We start from the raw sequence: 26,804 nt of genomic DNA on the forward strand, positions 1-26,804 counted from the left end.
TCATTTATCTACCTGGTAGATCTCAGAAAGGGTCACTAATTATCCAATTTCCTAAGCTTTCACTTGGCTTCTCCTGCTGTCAAATATCCCACCAGGCAGAGCGCACATGTAGGGCACCTACCTGTCTGCCCTGAGAGGGACCAGTCCCAGTTCTCCCCCAATACAAGGCATAAATTTATCTGACCCTCTTCTATAAAAATCACCTAGGCACTTCACTCACGGATCCCCACTGACCACGAGTGGATGAAGCGCTGTCTTGTCATTAAATATTTTCCTCCCTGTGATCAGCAAAACATCTACTATGCCATGGGTGTTTTGCTGAACTGCTCAGCAAAGCCTTGTAAAAAACATGCATATTAATACAGTGATGATGAAACCCCTCCTTGCAGTGTTTAAGCTTGTCACCATTTAATCCAGCTTTAAAACCCCAGTTAGATTAAAGTGAGCAAGATCCAACCTCAAAGTGAAAGGTGGGGAGAAGAGGAGGGAAGAAGGTGAATGCTCTTTGCGCTTAGATGTGGGAGTGCAGGGATGGGAAGGGATACCTTTCCTAGATATAAGAAAGAAAAAATGAAATGTAGAAAAGAAGCAAAGCTCTTCTGCGTTCTTGCTGTGCTTACCTTTGGTGTAAAAATGAGCAAAGCACAGAACTGGGAGGAGCAGCTGAACAATCAGTGAAATGGGAAATGAAGCCCCCAGCAGCCTGCACCCCCTCCCTCCCTTATCTATGTCACTTGGGAGCTGAAAGGGGTTTCTTTTTCAGAAGTTTTGAAACCCTGTCTCTCCTGGAAAGTCCCACATCAGTGCAGGGGGCTCTTGGATGGATCCCCTCCAGGGTGGCGTGAGCCCTGCTGCTCTCCGCAGCTCTGAGTGTGGGGATTCATGCAGCCGGTGTCCCTGCTCTCCTGAAACCTAAACACGATGCTGACAGCCGGGTTTTAATCACGCAAGGGCCGATAACCATCAAACGCCACTAATTTCCAACAAATTATCTAATCCAGATGCTTGCCGGATTTGAGTAAACACTGCACCCAACAGGATCATAAAGCAAATAAGCACAGAGTGGTTTAGGGTTTCAGCTCTCCCCTCCCCTCGCCCGGGACCCTCAGATGGGGAAAAATGCAAATCAGGTGATCCAGCGATTGTGTTTGAAACCAGATCGGTTCCCACAGGATCACATAAAAGTCATCCCCCCTCCCGCAGAGCAGGCAGGCAGCCCCCCGCACAGGGCACCGGCAGCAGGGGGGGCACGGGTGGGTTTGGGGTAGCTGGTGCTCCAGGCAGAAGGACAACAGCCAGTATTGCTCTTGGCAGGAGCAACAATCACGCTGAGGAACACAGCAGCCAGGAGGCATTTAGGGATGTTGCAACCTCCCAGTGAGTGAAGGAGCTTTGCAAAACCTTGCTGGTACCCTGATTCAGCCCCTCTCCCCATCCCACACGGGGAGATGCTCTGCTCAACCTGTGCACTGTGGCACAGCTGTCCTGCAGCACAAACCCAGGCTGTGCAGGCTGACACCCGCAGCGTCTCCTCAGTGGGAGGAGAGGACGGCATGCAGATGGAAAGCAGCAGAAAGCATCTCTGGCCTGCGTGGTTTGTGTGTACAGGCAGCTGCCTGCAATCTGCCTGCCCAAGGAGGGAGGCACAGAGCTGTGCTGCTGGCCCACGGGTGTCCGGTGGCCTCTGAAATCACCCCTGCTGGTTTTCTAAGGCACAGGAGAATTTAAAATTCATGTGTTTGGGGGGAAATGCACACACAAACATGAGCGGGAAAGCATGCTTTCAGCAGTGTGAATCAGTTTGGGGAATGGTTAATAGGTTTTATTCTGTCTTGGGACAAGAGGTAGATCCTGTCTCATGCAGGATCCCTTTAGGCATCAGTTTTGCAAGGGCTGTGACCTGGAGAGACACGCAAGGGTGTATGTATACACACATAATTATAGATAGATCTTTTCCCTCCTTCAGCACCAGCCTATTTTCTTGAATAATTCTCCTACAGGATCACGTATAAGCCATTCCTCTAAAGGAAAGACATATTTTCTAGTCTCATATTTTCTGATGTACACATATACCTTTTGTACTGCATGTAGGCAGAGTATATATTTATACACTATATATAGTCATAGACCAATACTACATGAATGCGTATGGCAAAGCCCTGATCTTGCCAAGTCTGAGGACTCATGTAAATAAAGGATTTATTTTACAAATTTCCTTACACACAAACACACTGGAAACATATGGGATGGAAAACATTCTTTTGCATAAGTCTGCAATATTGGATTCAAAGATACAATTACCCAGAAATTATGTAAGCTTTGAACAAGGAGGGGAAAAAAACGCAGTATGTCTGAGCAGGCCTGCTGGTGAAAAAGGGGCAATGGCACCTCCCCACTTATAGTGTATTGTCTATTCTGTTTCAAATTGGGAAAAAAAATGTTTTCCCAATTCCATAAACAACAGCCATCCTTCTTTCAGCAATTCATGGTGGTCCTTCTTCACAAATGTTCATTAAAAAAATTGCCCCGACTATTCGCCTCCCCAGGCTTTTTTGCCATATGAAGAAATAAACCAGCCGTGTTGCCTGTTCCCGAGAATTTTCCGTCTTCCCCCTTCGCAATTAAAGCTGATCTCTCCTTGCAGCTTTGCTCCCCTCCACTCCCCCTCCACCTTCTTGTCTGTCTAATCTCCCATTCGCCTCCAAGTGCGTTATTTGGTTTTGGAATTATATCTATTTACCCGGGGTGGAAGTTGCACAATGGATGTGTTTATGTGAGAAAATCATATCACTGACAAACACTGATTGGCATGTGGACATTGGGAGAGAAAACTACAGAGGACATTTTCATCAGCTTGGAATAACACAATGATTGTGTTTTCAGCAGAGCTAATGGATCACATACCCCTGCTCACTCTGATAGCTGTTTACACAAAGGACGGCTTCCCAGATGCAGCCAAAAAAGAAGAGGAAAAAAGCTTAGAATAAGAAAACCCGCCCCAGCAAACACAGTAATAATAGTAATAATGGGCGATCAGGGATAATCCTTTGGAGAAAGATCACGGGTCTAATTCTTATTTGCACTAAGATCCCTTCACACGGTGCTGCTGGAGAAATGCGCGTTCAAGTGGATGCAAATGATACAGTTGTGCACAGAGAGGTCTTCACCCCGCCGAAGGGGGGGGGGGGGGGGGGGAGGTGGGACAGGTCGGGGGGGCGAGGACAACCCCTTTCCCTGGCTCTGTGCTGCAGAGGTGCCGCAGGGTGTGGGAGCTTCCAGGTCCCACTGAGCCCCGAGCTTCATCTGGGCTTGGGGAGGAAGGTTCCTCGTGGTGGAGATTTTGGTGATGCTGGCATTTGTGGTAGGGCAGGGGACTTGTTCTTTTGTCCTTTGGGTGAGCAAAGAGAAAGTTGGATTTTTAGCACAGAAAGATGGTAAAGCAGATCATGTGGTGCATCTCTGCTTATCTGCACTTCGAAGCAAAAACAAGGAAGGGGACAGAAGTGTAGGCGGTTAGGGGAATCAGAGCCCCCTCCCTTCTCATCATGCATTTGACCTTCTGTAAAGCTCACCTATTTCTCATGCAAATATGTATATCAGGGAACAAAGCTCTCAGCCTGGGGAAAACACTTTACACACGCTTTCATCACCCGTAGCCAGGCTCTGCTAAGTGAGATCAACAGGTACACAAAAGATACACAATTCTGTCAAACACTTTTTGGAGACCAGATCTGCAAGATCCATTTTATCTGTTTCTCTATATTCTCCCTTTTCTCTCTTTTTTTAGTCAAAGATGCTGTTCATCTAAAAATCAAACAAATGACTTGTTGGAATCCAGACTGTTCATCTACCGCATGCTCCCAATTTCACATCTATTCGTGCCTTTGAGAAATCTACATCTGCCACATGCTGTCCGGGGAAACCTGGCTGATTTCGCTCTTTATTACTTCTTACATGCTTCAGTGTTTAAAGAAGACCCGACTTTTGAACAGCAGCTCACAATCTGATAATATTTCTCTTTGAAAAGTCAACATACTATCATTGTTCCGAATTCAATTATACAGCCGGCTTTCCCTCCATGGTATGCAAGCACTATATTTAGGTTATATTAAATTATGTTTTAATAACATCCAATGGCTTTTTTTATCCACCTCAGCCTTTAAAAGTCTTAGTCCCTCCAAAGGAGGGGGGGGAAAGCAGTTTATTAATGCATCACTTCAGAATTGTTTTTTAATTGGAAACATTTTGCAGAGAAAAGACCATTAATAAAATTCGATTCCAAATCAAACTTCTCTGTGTATGTTATTTTTACTCTGCAGTCAAATGCTTTTATTAGATTTAAAACTTTCACTGTTCTTTTTTATCTCTAGCTGTATAATGTTCTACAATAAAAAATAACGGGCCTAGCGACTCCAAAGTCTGGCAAAATAATATACTTTTTTGGATGTCTGTGTATGTTGCCAATTAGTTTTGCTGTAAATACAGACCTCCATCCATCATCAGTCTCTGGGTGGCTATAAGAGATCTAATTTGTTTCAGATGCCTTGTGCTTGCCGAGCTATTCACCAACGCTGCTGACCTGCTGCGAAGACCAAAAGCTGCAGGAGGATGACTGACAAGGGAAACTGGAGAAAGACCTATCTGCTGAGGGCCGGATCCTGCCTCCCAGGCAGGGAAGGAAGCTTTCCCTCCTCCCTCCCTTTCTGTTTTGGAGAAACAAAGCCTGCAGTTTTGGAGAGGAGCGCAGAGGCGTAAGACCCGCGTTAGGGAGGCTATGACAGGGTAATGGAAAACTCTCCTCCGCAATCCATTCTCCCACCTCCTCTCTCCTCCTTTTACAAGCCATGCTTCAAACCTCCCGTTCCCTCGGAATTTTATGAATGCCTGAGCCCAGCCAAAATAAACTCATAAAGAAAAAGTTTCAAAAAAAGGTCACAGACCCGTGCAGCAAGTGCGAACTGGTAAATATCAAACCTTGGGCCAAACGGCATCGCGCCGGAGCCTCGCAGCCACGCACAGCCTAGCCTTGCGACGCTTGTCAGTCTAAGGAGTATCTGGTTCTCCAGCTTCCACACCCAGGTCCCACCAGCCTTTTTTTCCTCCCTTGTGGCCATCCCACAGTCCCCAGGAAGGCACCTACAGAGGTAGAAGAACCTCCAAAACAGAACAACGCGGGGAAACCTTTTCCTCCTGAGACTTTCATGCTGGGGAAGGCCAGATCAGAGCCATCGGCTCGGGGCCTCACTGCAAACAACCAGAAACATCCATCTACATTGTTTTTCCACGGATAATTGGGATTCCCAATAACTGCATGAGTTGTGTGTGTCTGTGTGTAACATGTCTATTTTTATTTTTTTTCTACATGAAATAATCCTTATTTATTTAGGGAGAATAAAAATAAAACAAACCCGCAAACAGAAAAAAACCACCACTTTGCCTAGCTAAAAAATACAAAATCCCCTGCCAAGCAGTGAAACCCTCTCGATGCCGGCGCGGTTTGTTTATCCCCCGTGTTCTCACCCCTCTCCTGGGGTGCAGCAGTGCCATGCAGTGCACAAGGCTGGCATGCAGCTGGGTCTGGTAGTGCTGGGGCACTGCTCACTGCAGAACTCCGGCTGCCCGCCTACTGCCACGGCTGCGATGCAGCAGCGCCAGCGTGGGAGCTGCTTCTGAACTGCTTCCACAATGCAGAGCCCAGATCTTTCACTCCAGCTTCATGGTTTGGGGACTTGCACTGAAGAAGGGAGATCAGGGTTTCAGTTCCCACCTCATCCTGGAAAGCTCAGACTCGTGGACCCCCTAAAGGCAAGGACAGGGTGGGAGCATCCCCAACTCTTTCAACGTGGTCACGTAGGAGGCAGCTCAAGAGCTGCTGGCCTAAAGGATCAAATGACCGAGTTTGGCACGGCTGCATCTGCTCAAGGGTGCTGGAGAAAAGTCCTGGGTGCTGATCATCGCTGCAATTGCTAAAGCATTTTACATGGAAAAGTAACTGGATTGCAAACCATAGTAGAAACAATCCCTGGAGCTGAGACGAGATTAGCTGAGAAGGGGCCAGAGCAAGGCTCCTACAAAGGACAACAGTTGGGAAAGGAGAGCACAGTGGTTGCCTCCCCATCCTCCTCCCCCAGCAACAGGCACTCCCACGGTGCACGCACTCCATACCCAATAAATAGGCTCTGCCACAAAGTCCTTTCCCTTGTCTGTTTCACAGTTCTGCTCCGGGAACGTGTTTGTGAGCTCAGGATCAGCACGTACAGATCACCTCCGAGGGCTCCAAAACCCATCCCAGCTCAGGAAGCCCTGGGCTGTGATTTCCCAAGCAGCAGTAGTTGAGCTGAACCAGCCATGGGCACTGGTTTCTGCGGCCACATGGTGAAGACGACAGGGGAAATGATCCATTAGAAAATTAATCCAGCTACAAAGAACGGGGTTTAGGGCTGCAGCCACCAGTAGAAAGGGCTGAGAATGCTTAAATTAGAATCTTTCTTTAGGAAAAAAAACATAATGGCACAGAATCAGCTTTGACTACGCGGAAGGGTTTATAAGTGCCTCACTGTGTCCAAGGTTAAGATGCTAAAATCACTTTGGGGAAAAAGATATAGGAGTGTAAAGGCTCAACAGCCAACCTACACTGGGACAGTGGAAGAGGTTCCCACCATCTTGTCCAGGTGGTTGCTCCCCTGTCCTGGCAGATGTGGGGGCCACAGAAAGCACTATGTGCCCACGCGCCATGGAGGACACTACCAGAGACCCACCTCTGGTGACAGCACAAGCAAAGCTGGGCATCCCTGGGGCACTACCTGAGCCCTCAGCACGTGGCCAAGACCTGCTGGGACACCTGGGAACACTCATGCCCTAAGCGGTGCCAGCACCACAGCCATCTGTCCAGGTTAGGGAGATACTTGTGCAAACATGACGCTGCTTTTCAAAATAAGCATCATTGCTCCAGTGCTCAGGGAGGGGAGGGAGCGAGGAGAGGACCCTCCCTTTTCAATTGCAGGGCATGCTTATTTTTCGTGAGGTTTGGGGGAGGGGGAAATACTTTTACTCGAAACCATATGTAGAGCATCAACAAATGCACATCCTGTGAAGTTGGGCGTGTTGCAAGAGGGATTACAATGCTGGCAATTTATAGCAGCTGCCTTAGTAGCCTCTTCTTCCACGCATTATTCTGTCAACATTGTATTTTCCTTGGAAAAACATCTACAGTAGTTTAAATCTCTTTACTGAAAACAGATCTACTACAGGTGCTTTAGAGTTCATCCACGGGATATGAGAAGGTTGAACGTCCCCAAGAAAGGGAAATTTATGTCAGTAATGACTAATTGATTTACTTGGCTTTAAAATCCCTGATGTATTTTCACATTTTTCCTTGCCTTCTTTTTTACAGTGCTAATAAAAGAAGCTACATCATATATTTGTGTTATATGTGGGTTTATTCTGGGGAAATCCTTACTTTTGCAATGTGTTTATGTTTTCCCTCATTTCCTTTTACCTTTCCTTTATAAAAGGGCTTGTTTTTATAGCAAATCAATAGGTTAAAGGTGAACACTAATGAAAAAAAAAAAAAAAAACAACCCATGTTTGGAAAATGTATGGTAAAAACAAGGCAGAACTAGAAACCAAATCTTTGTTCACTGGAAATTAAAGCCACACTTTCCACATTGAAGTGGAATAAATGCAATATATTGTGGTAGAGTATAATGAGAACTGCACACTCCTCTCTAAAGGCTCTCAAACCCAATCCCAACCCCAAAAGTCCCGAGAAACATTCTGATCCCCATAGGGCTGAGAAGAAGGGTTAGTGCATCTCTGCTGGGGGTCGTTTATGGAAAAGGTTCCTGCAAGATCTTTTGAAAAAATAAATATTTTTACTAAATCCCTGGAGCAGCTTACAATTCCCCCTGCTCACAATTACAATTTCCCCATTAGGAAACTTCCTTGAAAAACCCACTTTGGCTCAATTGGAATGTGTTTTTTCAACAAAGCTGAAACATTTTGATTTCAGCCTGTTGGTTGTTTTTTTTTTTACTTTGCTCTGGAATCATTCATCATCCTCCGACACAGAGTATTCAACAAGACAAAAATGGCAAAGCCACACAGAGGAGTCAAATGTGCTGTTCTGAGAGTGACAGCCCATTTCATTTGCAGTGAAATATTGCTGTATTTTGGGGGAGGGATACAAAAGAAAACAGTGGTGATAGCAAAATTATGCCCTTAAACATTGCAATTTCCAAGGTAGCAGAAAGCGGTTACACCAAGGGTTTTGTTAATGTGGTCACAGTGTGTGCCAGCCTGTCCAGGCATCTACCTGGAGACACAGACAAGGGCTCTTGCCACTGAAAAACTTTAACTCAATTTACCACATGATTTAGTGGCAGAAACAGAGGCATAAAACCAGTACGAGCATCACTAAATCCCTGAGCACCATGGGCAAGGACACCGGCACAGAGAAGGGTACAAGGAGGGCTCTGGGGGTCTTCATGGCTCTGCCATGGCTTGAAAGAGTCCTGTTGGACCAAACCACATTGCTGCATCGTGCCTCAGTTTCCATCAGTGCTCTGAGGCAAGCCAAGGGACAAACCTTTTATAGCTATATAGCTATATATATATATATAGTTATATAAATATATATGTGTTGAGATTTACAGGTGACACTGTATCACAATGGGGCTGAAAGCATGCGAGCATAACACTGTTTCCAACTTCACACTGCTTACAAACTGATATTACTGAGAAGGCTGCTAATAGATAAAAGTACTTAATGCTAAATAAAAAGCACCTAATTATGATGGTCCTCAACCACACTACACCAAGTAGAAAATAAAATTATTTACAAGACCACTCAGAAGGTACATCAAGTAAGAAATTCTGTTGCCTTTAAAATAAATTCTTCAGTTCTGTGAAATTAATGTCATTCTGCTTACCAAACTGTCCCTGCTAAATTTACATTCAAATTTTAGAACAAGAATACTGAAAGAATGTTCCATGAATCACTAAAAGGCCAGCTAGGAACAGAGGCATTCCTTTAAATTAGAAGGAGTATAGAGGAGCCCAGGCCAGGGAACACAAGGTCCCCATATGTCTCTATATGTGTCCATACAGGCTCCTACGCACGATTTATAAACACCCTGTGGGGCAGGGAACCTAACTTGTGAGCTGACAAAAGCTGTGGAGGTTACAGAATGGATGGTTGCCCATTTCCTCCTGGGATCCTACTGTCAAGATCTTCTGGGATGCAATCTATTCTAAAATCAATTAATTTTTACAAGGACCACTCCTACTGAACCTTGCAATATCCATCCTCTGCCACTGTCTACTCGAGTTACTACGCTCAGGTCACGGGAGCTTTGGCACACTGAAGTACGCACATGGTGGTGTGCGTCGCTGGAAGCTATTATCCCAGGGAGCTCGCAGGATACGACAGCTTGGGGATGTTGTTTCCACTGCGAACCAGAAATCACTTTCTGACTGATGTTTGAAGAGGGGCCATCTGCGCCGCCCAAATTGACGTTGACAACTACATGTGATGTCTCTGTCTCAACCGGTAAAGAAAAAAAGTCACTGCTCGGTTTTCTTGGCTAGGCAATTTCTAACTTGTGTCAGCTGACGGTAAGGTGAGCGATAGGCTGGTGTGGCGGGAAAAGAGTTTGGATAAAATATTAGGGTAAAAGAACAGCTCTTTTCAACAGGAAGAACTGCGAAAGCCTGGAAGAGGTGGTCTGGGGAGGTGGTGGGATCTCTGAGAGTAAGGGCCATTAAGAACAGGTTAAACAAACATCTGACCAAGAGCTTTAGGCAGAGCTGGACCATGTCTGGGGCAGGAAGAGAACGAAGAGGACCTCTGATGGTCATTTCCAGCACTACTGTCTGTTCCTAATAGCACTCAAGTAATCTGTGGTTCTTTAGGCTGAGTGTCTTTCTTAAAATGTGCTTACTCAAAATGGCATCCAGAATTAATTAATTCAGACCCAAGGGGCTGGAACAGTCACACCAACCACATCTCCCCCACTCAGTCTCAACCAAAGCACAAGAAAGGGAAACTGGCCCACAGCCAGGGTTCATGGAGGTCAGAATAAAGCTCCTCTTGGAGCAATGGACTTCATTTCAGACATAAAATAGCCTACGTGAAGAGAAAGCGTTCAGAAGCAGAAAATCCAGAAAGGTCATTTCTAATTACTGTGTTAGGTTTCAGCATAGGTTGGAATATCAGGTCCATGTTGCAGGAGAGCTGCGGAATCACTTCTGTGGTGCAAGTTACTGTAAGTGCCGGTGACCCACAGCAGTGCACTTCTTTAGAGTAACTGCTATGAAACACAGACGCACCAGGTTTACCTCTTTCATGCTTCAGGCTCTTTATAAAATCACTACAAAACCAAGTACAGAAGTTCTAGATTTATAATGGTTAATATTATATTGACATCACAAAAGATTCACTATCTCATCCCAGAACAGGGAGGACCTACCTTGGGCTAGATTAACAGTGTCTCAAGATATCTAAATGTTTTAATCCAGCTTTGGCAACCATATGTGTTCACCCTGGTTACCTTCAGCTATCAAAAAACTGAACATCTGTTTGAAAAGACTTCTCTTTTTTAAAAGATTGAACATCTGTTTGAAAAAACAAACACACACCCCTCTAAAGTGAATGGAGAAAGGTTCACACCTCTGGAGAGCTCTTTATTCCTTCCTAGCAGATGCCTAGCTAGGTCAGACAAACCACCCCATGGAGACACCGTGCTCACCATAGAGGTCATGGAAGCTCTAGATGGTATTAGACATCTAATATCTATACCCCTGACAGGCAGTGATATCCCATCCTTAGGAATATTTCAAATGAATATGTTAAATTGACCAGTATAAACCCCCTTTCTGCTATCTCCATGCTTTATATCCATGATCCAGTTGTATGAGAAATCTCCTGTTTGACTTTCCTAAAGACAGCAAGCCAGAACTCTGCCTGCCCAGAGTCTGCAGCACTGCACAGCCCTCACTTTGAGGGAAAATACTTTTCCAAGACACCAGAAATCTTTGGTAAAGAAAACACAGGGTTTGGGTTGGGGTTTTTTTGTGTGTTTCTATCAAATCGAGATCTCAGATATGATTGTTATTATTTAATAACAATAATAGTAACAATTTCTCAGATGTAAAAGTAATACAACAATGATAGGCTTCATGGAACATACAAAAAAAAAGACTAATAAATATAATCAGTTGCAGAAGGAACTGAAGAAAATCTGGGACATGAAAAGCAGGGTAACAACTGTTTGTGGTGAGCCGGGCTTTCATGATGGGGGTATCACAGAAGCAGCATGAAATGGAAACAGGGTCTACTGTAAAGCTGTGTGTCCTCCAGATGGCAACATTGATTGGTATTTCTAAAGGAGTTTGGAAGGAGCGATCTTTCTCTGGGATACCAAGATCAGTCTTGAACACAGACTTCAAATAGTGCTGCCCTCAAAACCCTGGGCTGTGGCAGGAGAAGGCAGTTATCTGTGACAATATTCATCACAGTAAAAATGAGGAGGGAAAGTGGAAGTCACCAGATAACCTTCAGATTCAGGAGATTATTCCTAGGGAAAAAAAAAGTAACATTTATGATCCAACTATCTGACAAAGAACAAAGTAGTATTTTAATCCCAAAAATCAATCCCTAAGAAGGGATGAAGACCATTAAAGATGAAAAATGACTGTGATCTTAAAGATGCTCGAGTGCCTTCTGAAATCAGCGTATTTCCCTCAGCATTTTGAGTCATCAGGGCTGCTGTGTGAAGACCTCTCTCATTTTGCAATAGCATCTTTACCTCTACAAGTCTCGAGGCAAAGAACTGACAATTGATGGACATAATGGTAGCACCTAGGACTGCAATAGTAGTGATATTTAGTGCTCCTCTGAGGCTTTTAATGGAGGATTTCGTAACCCTTCAGAAAGGAGATTAGGGGTATGAACTGTGGTTAAGGCTGAGACTTATATGCATTTACCACAAATTAATTCTAGTCCAAGCTGAAGCCAGGTGAAAACAAAGAAATGGATAAGCTCTTTTGCTTTTATTAGCTTTACTAAGGTATAATTTTCTTTCCAGTACACTGTAGGTCAAGTTGCACTGCAACCACACAGTATGAATTCTGCCTTGATTCTGTGATCACTATAATCTCCTGAAGTCCTGCTCTTAAACTGGCCAGGGTGCAGCGAGAGATTATGGTCAAACAACGCATTAGCACGAGATTTAGGGCCAAATGGCAAGTTGGTGTGAACTGACTCGGTGCAGGTGACTGCAAAGGAGAGTCACCCAGTGGGATGGGAGGAGAATCTGGTCTAATTTTCCAGGTTGGAAGAGGTAATTCATAATGGCCCAAATCTTCCGTATAATTTCCATTCAGAGAGCAGATAAAAAAAAATAAATTCTATCACTTTCTTACACAATTTGTTTCCTTTTCATTTTTTTTGCTAGTTCATGCTCAAAATGCCTTGAGGTTTTCATGACTCATCTGTCCTCTCTAATAACATTGGCTATTAATGAAGGGTTTCCTGGAAAACAGACGAGTTCAAAGTTTCAAAGATCCTGTTTTCCATTGAAGTTTAATTTCTAGAATAATTTTCCACTTTCAGCAAGAATGAAACCGAAAAGCAGAAAACATTTTCCATTAAAGTCTTCAGAGAAATTTCCTTTAGCTTCTCACAGAGGACTGTAGGGCTTGAAACAGCCTCCACTTTCACCACCACTGCCAGGACAAGAGCCAATATTTTCTGCTTCCGTCTTCTGTCTTAAATCAGGCCTGAAAAAACCACCGAGTTCCCAATTTCCCTGCCATTAGTTCTTACTTCTCCTTGTCTACTCATGATAGTCACGTTCCAGCCCTCACTTACTTCAAAGTATATGGAGTTGCCTCCGTACATTTGGCCCTACTGAAGGACCTGCACGAGCAAGCTCAGAGGAGGGCCACACAGGTGATCAGAGGGCTGGAGCACCTCTCATATGAAGACAGGCTGAGAGGGTTGGGGTTGTTCAGCCTGGAGAACAGAAGGCTCCAGAGACACCTTATAGCAGCCTTCCAGTGCCCAAAGTGGGGCTACAAGAAACCTGGAGAGGAATTTTTTACAAGGGCATGTAGTGATAGGGCAAGGGGAAATAGCTTTACGCTGAAACAGGGGAGATTAAGTCTAGATAAAAAGGGAGACTTTTTGCTGTGAGGATGGTGAGATGCTGGCACAGGTTGCCCAGTGAAGCTGTGGATGCCACATCCCTGGAAGTGCTCGAGGCCAGGTTGGATGGGGCTTGGAGCAACCTGGTCTGGTGGAAGTTGTCCTTGCCCATGGCAAAGAACTAGATGATCTTTGTGGTCCCTTCCAACACAAACCATTCTATGATTCTATGAGGCTACTCTTTGACAGGAGAGTTAACTGGAATTACTTTGTCCAGGGAAGGGCTAAGGCAATGGTCAACGATTTTATTCATCCCTGTAGCTCTCTAAAGTTATACTAGTCTTTCCCAGTTTCCACTCTGATTCCTGTACATTTTCCATACTGAGGGCTCACCAACAGGTTTTGTAGCAGCACAAGCAAGAGTTCAGACTATAGTTTTTGGGTTTGTTTTAGGTTTTTTTTAAAGGTCAGCCCTATTCCAACTGATGTGAACAAGACCAGAAAGGAAATTACATGCAAAATTCCATTTGTGTTTGAATTGGGCTTTCTAGGGGTACAAGACGAGAGCAGGGCTTTGGTTTCTTTGTCCACCAAAACAATCTCAAACCTACAATGTTTAGTTTTCAAAAATACAGGTTTTGGTAAAGGAAAAACATTAGTTTGGATAAAAATGTAGGGCTTTTTAAAATATCTTCAGATATACTTTTAGAAAATCAAGCCATACTTTTACTGAACGCTGAGAATGGTTGCAGGAAGCTTTTTCATTAATTAAATTTTCATTCAAAACCACCCAGCCAAATGTGCTGGCTCAGAGCCATTCTCCTCCACAAGCAATTTGTTCCCAGGGCGGGCCTGAGCCACACTATGGGTGACATGTGGCACCTTCGCCCACCAGCGGCACAATCTGTGCGCCAGCGGTGGGAGAGCCAAGTTTGTTTCTTCTGCCTGTGTTGTGCTCACCAAAACTGAACCAGCTTGAGAGAAACCCACAGGAGCTGAGCAGCTCAGCTACGGTCTCGGGTTGTAGATGGGAAACGACGCAGCCATCCTTCCTTAATTATTATCCTGGTAAAGGCAAGGCTGCCTTTAAAATCTGGCTGATGTGCTTACAAGCTAATACACGGGTGCTGGAAGGGGTTCGCTGCCCTTTCAGGTGACACAGATAGCAAAGGACCCTTCTGATGTAGCTGCAAAGCTAAAATGATAATCTGATGAATTCTACCTCTATGGCTCTGGAGTAAGAGGTTAGCAAAATACTTTCTGTGCCAAGAAGCTGTAAAATAAGCTTCATTTTAGATGCGATAGGGGAATATCTTCTTACTAATTGTACCAAGGTGTCTGCTGAATTAGCTGAGATACGATATATCAGCAGTCGCTGTAAAACCTCTGTGTGAAAACATCTAATAGCATCAAAAACCCAGCACTGGGATAGACCCCAAGGCAGGTCAGCTGTGCCTAAACCTAAACCAGGCTCAGCAATGCCCATTCATACTATACAACCCCCTGACTGAGAGAAGAGCTGTGATTACCTTTGTTCCTGTTAACTTCTGCCAGGACCGACCTCCATCAGTGGGCTCACTCACAGCCCACAGTTACCCATCCCTAACCATACCCACCGATGCTGTTACTGGTACAGAAACAAAGCTGAGACCAAGACCCTGTTACGACTTCACCATTCCCTAGTTTCTGTTCTAAAAACCACACAGAGAGAAGCAACTGTAAAAGCTGTTATCCTGTTCTACAGGCGAGTGTGAAATGGCGCAACTATCCCTGCTGTTGTCCCATGGCGATATCACGACCAATGCTCCCCGCATTTAAAAGAGTGGTGAAAGATTCAGACTGAGCCTGTTTTGTCTACAGCCCTAGAAATACAGAATCACAAGGTCTGAAGCAAGGTCCGAATAGGACCCTGGCTGAGATCCCAATATCATACAGAAATCTGTGATGGAGACAGGAGGGGGGTTCCGATGCCCCGACTCCCAGGTCTGAGATGCTGCTGGCGGTGCCGCACTTCTCTTGCCATTTTGCTTTAACTATGTTACAGCATAGACTTATTTTTCATGCTCATGTTATATCTTGAAACCTTGACTCACGTTTGAAAGTCTGTGTGGGCCTTATCTTTTCGCTCTCTAAATAAAGGGTCATTTCCAATATTCTGCATCTGTCATAGTAGAAGTGATTTTATAGCGGTAGATTATTCTGCAATATGTTAGTTCTTTACTCAGGCACTAGTAATATGAGGTAATTTATATGTCCAGTGGAAGCAGGCATTTATTTTCAGTAATTTCTCCCAATTATGTTTATCAATAGGTATCTCTCAGCAAAATGCCAAATCTCACAAGCATGTTTGGAAAGTCAAATATGTTTGTGTAATACAAACCTATGTCATGTCAGGAATTAGTTTGACTAATAGGCCTTTAATTAAATCCTTGTGGGGTCTCGGTGTGAAGAATAGACCCAGTTTCCAAAAAATTTAATTTACAAGATAAATTCACAAATATATCCATCTAATAAATCTTTCCTACATCCAATATTTGCCCTAGAAACAACAACAGGACAGATAATTTATTAGACTATTTCCTATTGCATTATAATGACTATGCTTGATACTTTAAATGTATCCTTCAGAGCACTGAAACGATGGAGGCTATAACTAATGAAGATAAAGATTTCCAGGGCGCATTGATCCAGGAGAGACATACTTACTGTAACTTCCAGACCTATATGTAATCACAGAAATATTTCCCTAGAGAACACAAATTATAGATGACTCTAAAACTGCCACTGGAGATATTTTGCAGAAACCACAATGGGAAATGTTTATTTCCTCAACCCTAATAACCTTTTCAATACAAATTATTTTGGATTTTTGAGAAAATTACATTAATTCCCAATTAATTTTTTCCTTGCAAGATACTTCACATTTATATAAATATACATAATTTTTTTCACTGTCTTCTCCTAAGCCATCTCCTTGATTTCTCACTTAAATGGCCATTTAATTTACCCTACAAATGTGTAGTGTAAAAAATGCCACCTAAAGTGTCTACATTTCAATTCCTTCAGAGAACAGTGTGCTTGCAATACAGATGAGCATAGCAAACAGTCGTCAATTCTACCCTGGTATAAAAGCATGGGAATCTTAACAGCACAGAAGTGCCACGTCTAAGATGTAGTCCCAGCAACCAGAAATATCATTTTGGTATTTGTAAATACTTTTCAGACAGATCTATCCCTAAATCTATCAAGGTACCACCCTTCAAAGTCAGAGAGATCAAAGGAAACCTGTACTTGTTACCCTCCTCCTACAGTATGTCTGGTTGGAGCATCATCCTCCTCCAGCAGCAGGTTTTGGGTTCTTTACAGTCTTTTTATTTTACATAATACTGATGATAATATTAATAGTGGGTTTTCATACCAAACAAGTCAGTTCCAGGTATATCTAGTGAGAAACCATATGTCTGGCACGGAAACTGCACAGCCCTCCTCCTCATGTGAACCGATGGATGGCTTCACTTATATCGGGCTGAGGGGGAGGAAAAGGAGTGGAAGACAACAGCTGAGGAAAGAGCTGCATTATGTTTTGATCAAGCATGTTAGAAGGCTCAAAAGTGCTTGATTTATTCCTTATTTTATTGGATATAGTTCAGCGCTCAAAGGCCTTCTCAGCATTGTTCCAGCTCGGTACGCAGGTCCATGCAGGTACAGCCTTTGGGATGTGCGCCTCAGGTCAGGCAGCTGCTCTGACCCCAAAGGCTACTAAGCTGAAGTCAAGATAGCCACCTACCCAAGAGTCTGAGAAACAAAATGTATCAAAAAGAAAATGCCAGCTTGGGTTGCTGATGATTTTTAAAGGAAAATCTGATTTGCAACCTGTGGTTCAGCTTGCAGCGCTTTGTGTGCATGGTTTTCACAGCAGTGGAAACAAGGGACAGAGTCACCTTGGCTAGTGCTAGCCCCGCTCTGGGCAGATGCTCCCCCAGGCAGTCTCCTGGGTCCAAACACCACCTCTGCTCCAAAATCCTTTGTGTGGTATTGCAGCAACACAACTATTCAGCATTACAGAGTGGTTTGAAAAGCAGGGGACAGAAAAAGAGAGTAAAGCTGTTACCCACTGGCATAGAAAAACCATCATGTCCGAGGACTTGCACTCGTCCCTAACCCAATGAGCAGAGTGTACGCTTGGGTTTTCACACACTTCAGGCACTAAGCCCCCAGCGCAGCAAAGATCAATGTTTCTGTAGCACACTGATTTGTTTCCTGCTGCAAAGTACATCTCTGCCTAGGAATGGAGGACCAAAATGAGATCAAGCGCCCTGCAAGTGCAAAAATGACGGAAATGCGGGATATACAGCACTTGTGTTCCTGTTTCCCAGCTCAAACACAGAGGAAGCTGCAAAACATTTTCCCCAAACTTGTAACAAGCTTAAAACAAGCTGCAGAAAAGATGAAAAGCCACAAATTACAACATGAAATGGGAGGAAAACAGGAAAGATTACAGGCACTGAGATGCCTAAGGGTCCTGCAAATGCCAAGGGAATTTGTTAGGTGCTAATTCCCAGGTGACCCTCAGCAGCAGGCTGTGCTCTGCGCTGCGGCAAAAGAAAAAGAAGAGCTGACACGTCCCTGCCTCTGTCATCTGATGAGAAACTTACGCCCGACCCTAAGCTTGATGATTTAGTGCCAGTCATGTGAGCAGGACTCCCTGACTAGGCTCCAGAGAAATTGCTAACACCAGCTGGAGCGCCAACACGACCAGCTCCGCGTCCTGCCTCTAGCTGTGGCCAACTTCCAGTGCTCCAGAAGAAGGCAAAGAAAACTTTCAGAAGCCAAGTTACGTAACATTTACACAATATTATAAACTAACACAGTTCTGGTTTGTTTTCTTGTTCCCATGAACATGATATGACTCAATGGAAACTACTCTGCGGGAAACAGGCAGCACATTTTGAGTCTTAAGCTTCCAGAAATAAGATACCGCTCAAAAGAATTTGGAAACAGCATACCTGTTGGAGGGATGAGCCCAGCTCAAAACCTAGAGTTGAAGAAACCTGGAGTTTGTGAACAGTTGAATAAAAAAATAAAAATAAAACCCCTGCCTCTGGTCTGACTGTTGCAGTCACGGTAGCACTGGACTGAATCCAGGCTGTGCATCTACGTCAGTACAACAGCATTCATGCTTACCTTGAAACCAAACAGAATAATCCTACGGTGGGACTTTTTTTTTTTCCTTCTGTCTGACCACTTCTTCATGTTTGTGCTAGCATTTCTTAAATCCTGTTTCAGCTGCTACTTATAATCCTAAAGTGGTGTTTGAAATCTGTCTCTGAATGTCAGGGTGTGAAGCCAACTTGAATCTCTTGTCTCCCCATCATCTCTCCTGACAAGGGTATAGAAGGACAAAATGTTATGCAGGATTGTTGATGGAGGTGAAGCTCAGTGGTTGCCAAAGATGGTTTCTGGAAACGGTGCAAACCCTTCACTGAAACCTTACTGGCATGCAAGACAATCTTTGCTTTTTACTAGTAGGCCCAAAACTAACATTTTCATAATAATTTTCCAGTATCAAAGTGATAGTTTTTATCCAAGACAGCTGAATACTACAGAACTGCGTAACAACAATTCAGTGCCAAACATATGCTATGTATATATTTTAACACCTTTGATAATAATAAAAAATGCATGTTCCTAGCAGTTTTCTCAACTTTCATTCAATAACAACATCCTCAAGTTGATGCTTTTTGTTTTCCTTTCATATTATTACGAACCTGTGTTTAATTCTCAGCGCCAGTTTGGCTTTTTAACCTCTCTTTCTACATTCCACTAGTAATGTCTGATTAAGAAATTAGCCTTTCAAGTGCTATAAAAAAATCCAAGAAATACAGTAACACAATACCATGGAAAACTGATATAATCTTTTCAAAACTATAAAAATTGGTCACCCAAAGGAACATCTGCATGGTAAAAATTTTAAACAAACTGGAAGGGAATCAGATAGCTCATAAAGAACCAAGCGGCTAAAAAAGCCATTGGTCGTTTACATATTTTGCTGTCATCCTGACTTGGAGAAGACTATCATTTTGAAGCATGTTTCTTCAGTTTTAGTTACCAGCATCTGGAATGAATTCCAGGATGGAACACTGAAAGTTTTTAAAAGGAAACTCAACCTTACAATAATTATTCCTTAAATCATTAATATGGTGAAAGTGCCAGATGTAAAAATATGAACGAAATAAAATAAAATACGCTCCCAGGTATCACTCAAATCCCTAACGTACATCTGTCTGTTTTCTCAGCTCATTAATATCTGTTGTAGTCTCAGATATTTTCTTTTATGTAAAAATTTCCACTTGCTTGTTATGTCTTCTGTCTTGCATTAGTTCTTGCTTTACCTCTCAGAATAACTCTGGCTGTGTACTTTGTGGGGCTGTGGATCTACTCTAATATAGGGTTTCCTCCAGCAAAAGATAACAGTGTATTTGTCTTCTATCCAAACAGCATGGGAAACTTTTGGTTTGATGGATGTTCAAGAGGGACACCATCCTGAAAGAGTGGTTTTGTGGTGACACCAAGGCTTTATCAGCATGAAGATTCTCACAGGGTCCAGGTTTCATTCACAGGCACAAGATAGGAGGCAGCGAGACCTAAGTGTCACACTTAGACTGTTGGACTCACCGAGCTTGGGGTAGGACCAAGAGCCTGAAGACCCGACAATTCAGTCTGCACCTTCCCTCCCTGTTCACACTTTCAAAGCAGTGGGATGAAGGTAGCAGAGGGAGGGATAAACATCACTGTAGATCAGTACAAATTGTGTGACGGTCTCTTCTTTTCAGGATGATGGAGCAAATCACAAGGCCAAAATCAAATTCACTTTTCTAAGTGAATCCAGTTGAACTGTGATGCAGTTCAGCAAAGAGTTGCGCTTGAATCACTCAGGAGGACCCACTTCATTGAAAACTCCTGGCACACCTAACCAGACCCCACCAAAGCCCCAGCCGTTAATTTGCTTCCACTAATGTCTTCCCTCTCTCCACGGAGAAGATGTCTCCTCAGAGCTCCACTGAGTACTCCCAGCACTGCTAAACATTTTTGCAGATTAATGCTTGTCTGAATGTTACTAATTAGGCCAGGCGACTATATAATGAGATGCTTACAAAGTTTATTCATCACTAAAAATAAATGTTAAGCATCTGGTTTGCAGGCTATTCCCATGTGCCATTCAGGTCTGCATGCTGTAGAACCAGATGGAGCTGGAGGGAAACCAATCACAGCGCAGAGGGATTACACGTCTTAAAATCATGGTTAACTTAAATAAGCAAGTTGCCATCCCTCCATAAATCCCACATCTACCACCAGATGTGTGACAAGTCTATTGCACAGGGCTTTCCAGCCTGGGCTCCCCTGCTCCGAGGGGGCAGAGGAGAAAGCCAACCATTCATGGCAAGGGCCATGTCTGCCTTGCACACAGGCCACTTGTCAACAAAGCCACTCTCTGTCAGTGACCATCTGAAAAGAAAGCCCCAATGACTCACAAAGCAGAAAACCATCAAATGGGGCTACGCTAAGTAAACTCCTGCTGTCCCAGGCAGTGGTGGAAATGACTCATCTCTCAGCTAAGCTTGGGGGAGAGTTTCCCTCTGCCATGTTAACCTAATGTTAAGTGGGTTTCTCAAGATGGTTTTTGCAGTGAAACCATTGGTGATGTTTGCTTACAAGCCCTGATTTAAGTACTCGGCGCAGTAGTAGATTTAAACAAGGACACTGTGTCTCCTGAAGGCATTTTTTAGCTTGTGTACGGGCTGACAGAAAAGGTGGAATGAACAGCTGGATGCTTTATTTCCCTTTTTTGTTCCTAAGCGACGCTGTGCAAGAAGCGGCACTTTTCTGTTGTCACAGGCTTCACATTGACTGAGAAAGGAAGACTGGGCAGACCTCAGGTTCTGAGGGAAAGGACATCAATCCTCATCCAAGAGGAGAGAGAAGGAAGAGAAACAACCCAATCCAACATTAGCAGAGAGAAGAGAACAAGCTGGGTTTTCCCAGAGCTGGCTGAATCAAACACTGCAGAGAAGAGGAATATTTAAACCGTATTTCTCTTTTTGGATGGGCTTAGAGGCTGCTTTTGGGTTGGGAGCCTTGTTTTGCTGAGCATAAATAAAGGACCTGATTTCTTGTTGTCCTCCAAGAGCCATCCATCCAAGGAAGCAATGCACAAAGGCAGAACTGATAGAGGGCATGACTTTAACTGTGAAGGTAATATTTTCAGCACTTCTGATTTGTTTCTAGAAAGGAGCAGAAGGTGATAAATTCACACCTGGATTTCAAGCACCTCAGATTTCAGGATTTTTTTGATTCAGTAGCTTACATTGCTAGGGAAACATAATAAAGTATGTTGCTTCCAGGAACTATGGAGTATAAGTAAACTATGTAGATGAGACTACTAGGATAAAAAATATAGTCCTTCCCTCTGCAATGTGAAATCCACAAAGCTATCTGAGTGTGAGAAGGGAACTATCTCCCGCTCTTTAAACCAGCAGTGCACCTTTTAGCCGACTGCTATTTGAACTCTGTTCAGTGTAGTGCTCTGCCACGTTTACCAGTTTGTCCAGAAATACAAAACGACCAGATGGGTAGAGTAAGATATTCAACCTGTCTGATCCCCCAAAATACTAAGATTCTCAAGAAAAACTGCAGCACAGAAGAAGCCTGCAATGGCCTGAACTTGGACAACAGCAAATCCAACCACAGGACACAAAGCTGCAGGACATTCCAGTCCTGAAGCCCCGTTGCTCAGGGAACAGGCTGATGCTACATGGCCCAAACTCCCTCTCCATGTGCCACTGGCCCCCGGCACTGCAGGGTCCTTGATGTGGGGTGGGAGCATGCAAGGAAGAGCCATGCAGGGCTGCAGTGGATGTGGTCCACGCTCGCCCGTGTGATGATAAGCAGAGACACAACAGAGCATCAGGAAGGGTGTTTTTGTGGTTATGTGGTTCACCCACGGCCCAGAAAACCAGTCTCCAGGAAAATGTTTTTGCTTTGTCGGAAGCAAGTCCTTTAATGTGGCTATAAGGCACTGAGAGCACGAGGCTGTTCAGTGCTGTGCTGGTGGGAGCCGTGTAGGTGTGATGCATGGGCAGACAGACAGGCACATGGGCAGAGCGACAATGACACTCTCATGAAATTTCACCGTGTTAGAGTCAGGCTGGACACAAGGGGATGGGTTATGGGAAGTTACAGCAAAGCTTAAAAACATTTGGGGGGTTTACCTGAATCAAAGGTGCCCATCTCAGGAGGGAAAGGATCTTGAACATATTTTAGTTATGGGAGCCCTCTCCAGCTAGCTGGAAGCAGTGGAGACTTTTTTCTTTCAGCATCACCCAGTGCAGGAAGAGAAGCTCGGGAAAACTGGGGTTGGAAGGTAAAGATAGAGAACAGCACAGGTCATGGGAGCAAGGTCTTCTGGGGCCAAGTATGCACAGGGGGGTGAGGAGAAGAGGGAGAGGACACTTGCCAAGCTAAACCCAGGTGGTACTGCAACAGAAAAAGAGGTAAAGGGCTGCAGGCAGGTCAGGAGGCAGGTTCAACCGATGCCTGGAAGGGCAGGTGTAATTCTCACCGCCCATCTGACTAGAAAGGACCAAACTAATTCCATATGCAGACCCAGGATCATATACAGCCATTAGAATGGTTTATCCCAGCTGGAACAAGCCTGAACGCACAACAGAAGAATGGGTTTGGGGGGTGTGAGAGGTAGGATGCTGCTCTGGAGTGTTTGGCAGGATTAATCCATGGTCCCCCAAGGGAAAATGAAGGCTGACAAACTGGTGAGAGTAAATAAAACAGCTGACAAAAATAAAGACTGGTCAAATGAGAAGAATATTAAGTAACAGACACAATGCACCCATTTGCCTGTGTTCTATTTTCAGTATATTTCCTATAATCAATATATGTCCATATTTCACCTTGGAAATGACACACACACATATCTGCACAGAGAAATCACCAAAAATGAATGTCACAGAGTTAGGGAATGAGTGCAGGCTCAGTAACAACTCCACATCAGTGCCCCAGGCAGTACGTTCTCTGTTCTGGTTTAGGTTAACCCATCTCCAAAGCAGGATTAAGCTAAACCATTGGTGAGCAGGCTTAGGACAAAACCGTATGTCCTCATGGGGAGTTAGTGCCTGATGCCAGAACCGAGGTCACTGCTCCATGGTTCTGAGACTACCTAGAAGAACTGAAGTGAAAGAAAACGCAAGTGACAGCAGAGACGCCCGGTGAGGACTGCACAGTGGTGTGGTTGGGGCAATTTTAGAGGTCAGACTGCTCCTAGCAAAAATATTTTGTGGGTGGCATGAAAACACTCCTGCTGGCTCATGTCCACTTTTAATGACAGAACCATCAGTTGCCATCACCTGGGAATTTTGTTTAGTTTTTTGAGTTACGATTTATGGGGTAGGTTTCAAAAACTCGGAACCAATAATCACACAGTATTGTTGGTTTGGTACAGAAAAAAATTCCTTCCATTCAGCATTAAACCCATTACTGTTCCCGAATCCCTGAAATGCAGCTTTCGGGCTCCAGCTACAAGGAAGATTTGAGGTTTGACTCTTTCCTTTTAGTCCAAAGGAAAATGATCTCTCAAACAGAATCAGGGACTCGTGTCCAGTACCTAACAAATGGAAGGGGAATGGGAGCAAGACAGAGCACATTCCACAGCCTGGGGTGTTTAAGGAAAGGGGTATAGCTTTCACTCTCTCGCTGTTAGACAATAATACACTGACTGAAAATGTCAAGCTTCAATTTAAACAAAATAAAAGACTGCAGGGCCCAGGGCAGAGGATTTAAACACATATTAATTAGGGCTAGTAATACTCTGACATTTGTTGGATTTTTAATAAACTAATGAATATTTCTCCTTCATATTTTAGTGACATGAAATTGGTGCAGCACAATTAATTTCAACAAATTTCGGTCAATGGGTGCTGAAGAAAAATGAACATACAGCATCACAGACTCGAATTAGAAGCACTCTCACCTTGAGCAAGTAACATGGAAACCTATTGTCTTTAGAATGAGAAAATTGCAGCTCAGGACCTTATTTGCTTGCAGAGAGGAATTTATTTACTTGCAGTAAGTGATTTACTTTAATAATAATAATTACACAAGAAGAAGAGGAAGGCAGAGAGAATAGATGATTAAAACTCCCTCAAGAATGCAACAGAATGGAGTAAAAAACATGTCCGAATGTAGAAGTACAATACTTAGGCTTATGTTAGCATGAAGCTTTAGCTTCGCATGTTCATCAAAAAAAAACGCAGAGAATTTTTCTGCAAGACAATGAAGGTTCAGTTGTTACTGTAGCAATGAGCACTAGGGCAACATCTCTGTACTAGAGTATAATCTCTCCAGTAGGGTTTGCACAAGTGATTCAGAAGGTACCAGTATTTAACCAGAGCAGTAACACTCCCACAAAATTAGCCATTGAATACTGTAGGTTGTCATAAATGTTCCCAACCTCTTTGGGATAGTTCCTTCCTCTTTTGTTGGCTACAACAATATTTCTTTACTTGCTGAGAGGTTTCAGCCATAGACTGGATCCCTGTTGTACAAGCTTTGGTTGAAACACCCAAAAAGCAGAAGCCTGTCCCAGGGCCGTCTGGGAAGCTTAGGCATGAGTTACAGCTCAGGACAAAGTGGCACCTCAATAACGTAAGCCCCTACGCTGGTACAACTTGAGATACAGAGCACAACTCCAGTGTGTGAAGAAAAGCTACAGGACAGATGCTAACCCTTGTATCACTTAACGTTTTACAGCCCGCTTAGTCATGGTGATCCTGAAAAAGTCACGTACACATGACCATGCTGTCCTCCTGCTAGTAAGTGAAATGTGTCTGCTTGTGGGGGTCTTAGCTTTGCTAGAAGAAACCCTGGGGTGCAGCTATCATAGAAAGAAGTGGACTGAGGACGTACATCCTGCAATAAAGGGAAATTTGTTAACTTTTAAAATGTTAGCTCTTATACTAAAGCACATGGCATTCAAACCCCACACATAAGAAAGTTCAAGCAGAGAACAGAGCTGGACACCCTCTTTCCAGATTTTAGTGAAATTTTAGATTCTGAAAATAAAGCAGTCACATTTCTCCACACTTTTTCAAACTATCAATCTACAAAATTTTGAAATAAAAAACTGAGAAACTTGAAATGTAAATAAACTGCAGTTTAACAAAAGTGAAACATATTTCAAATAAACATTAAAAGGGGACTTTTTTTAAGTCATTTGGCTTCAAAATGACAGAAAGTGAGTTTGTGTTAGGTTGTGGCTGTTATTATTATTCCTATTATTATCATACTCTTGTTATTGCCAGTATTAATAAAATACTTGTATCCACTAAAGCCTAAGAATGTCTACCAGAGACCCATGTGCTGGGTATTTTACTGATGTTTGTTTGAAAGACTGTCCTTGCCTCAAAGACCTTCTAATTTACTGTCACACCCAGGGGAACAGACAACAGAAATAGTTGCTTAGCACAGGAGCTGGATTATCACAGATTCCCAATGTCACAAGATACATCAAAACACAGTCCATCATCATCAGGAGTAACACAGGAGACCTGAGGTGACCCAGGCAAGCTCAAAACACCACTGTGTCTTAGTGAGAAGTAGACCTGACCTGAACAGCTTGTAGACTAAACAGATGCAGAAACAGTTGGGATAAGAAAAGAGAGAGGAAAATACTGATTCAGTCTCACAAATGAGGAGGTGAGAAACTTCAGCACTAAGCTAGCAGAGCATGGCATGGTGGAAGAGTTTCCCAAAGGCACCCAGATACGGCAGATCCCCAATGTCTCATCCTAGAGTTAAAACTACGAGGACATTCTTTGCCGATAGCACAGTGTGCGGCAGGAAGGGTGTCTGAGAAGGAAGTGCTCTGAGGGAGGCACTGCAGTGCCAACTAGCTAATACCACAACAGTGTTGAATGAGCACGGCTCAGCCAGGTACCACCAACTGGCTGGACTACGGTCACCGATTATATGGATGTTCTTACTGAAACTAGGGGTTTACACCTGCAAAAACTGCCTTCCCTGGGGTCTAAGCCAATGTTTCTTACCCCACCACTAGAGCAGCCTAAGGGCTTTGGTACCTGCCCAGGTACCTAGACCCAAGCTCTGGTCCCAGCCCTTCCCTGGAAGCTGTGCTTCTTCCAGCAGAGCTCGATGGACAGGAGACCTGCTTGCTTTTACATCTCCAGAGCTTGCTGCTTGGCACTGTAACATCAACAATATTGGTATCAACCAACACATCAGGGCAGGAGCTGCAGCAGGACATATCTGCTGCAGGATCCCTCTGGGGAAGGGTTTGATGCCCCAGGCTTTGAGGGCAGTAACTGCATCTGCCACCATGGCTACCTTCAACAGGGAACCTAAACCAGTCCTGACACATGCCCACAGCTCCTCTGGGGGCTACGGAGCTGCTGGCAGCTCCTCATGCCACCACTGATGTTGGAGATCACCATCTCTCAGGCCCTGGAGATCATGTCCATACCCTGATGTTTTTTGAGGCACACAAGAAGAAAGTTGAAGAAAGTTTGGAGCTTATGGAGCCATGTTTTCCCTCTTGCTGAGGGGCAACCCTAGCTCTGCAGGTAACAAA

This window comes from Falco punctatus, assembly GCF_963210335.1.
Source record: "Falco punctatus genome assembly, chromosome: 11".
NCBI classification, from domain to species: domain Eukaryota; kingdom Metazoa; phylum Chordata; class Aves; order Falconiformes; family Falconidae; genus Falco; species Falco punctatus.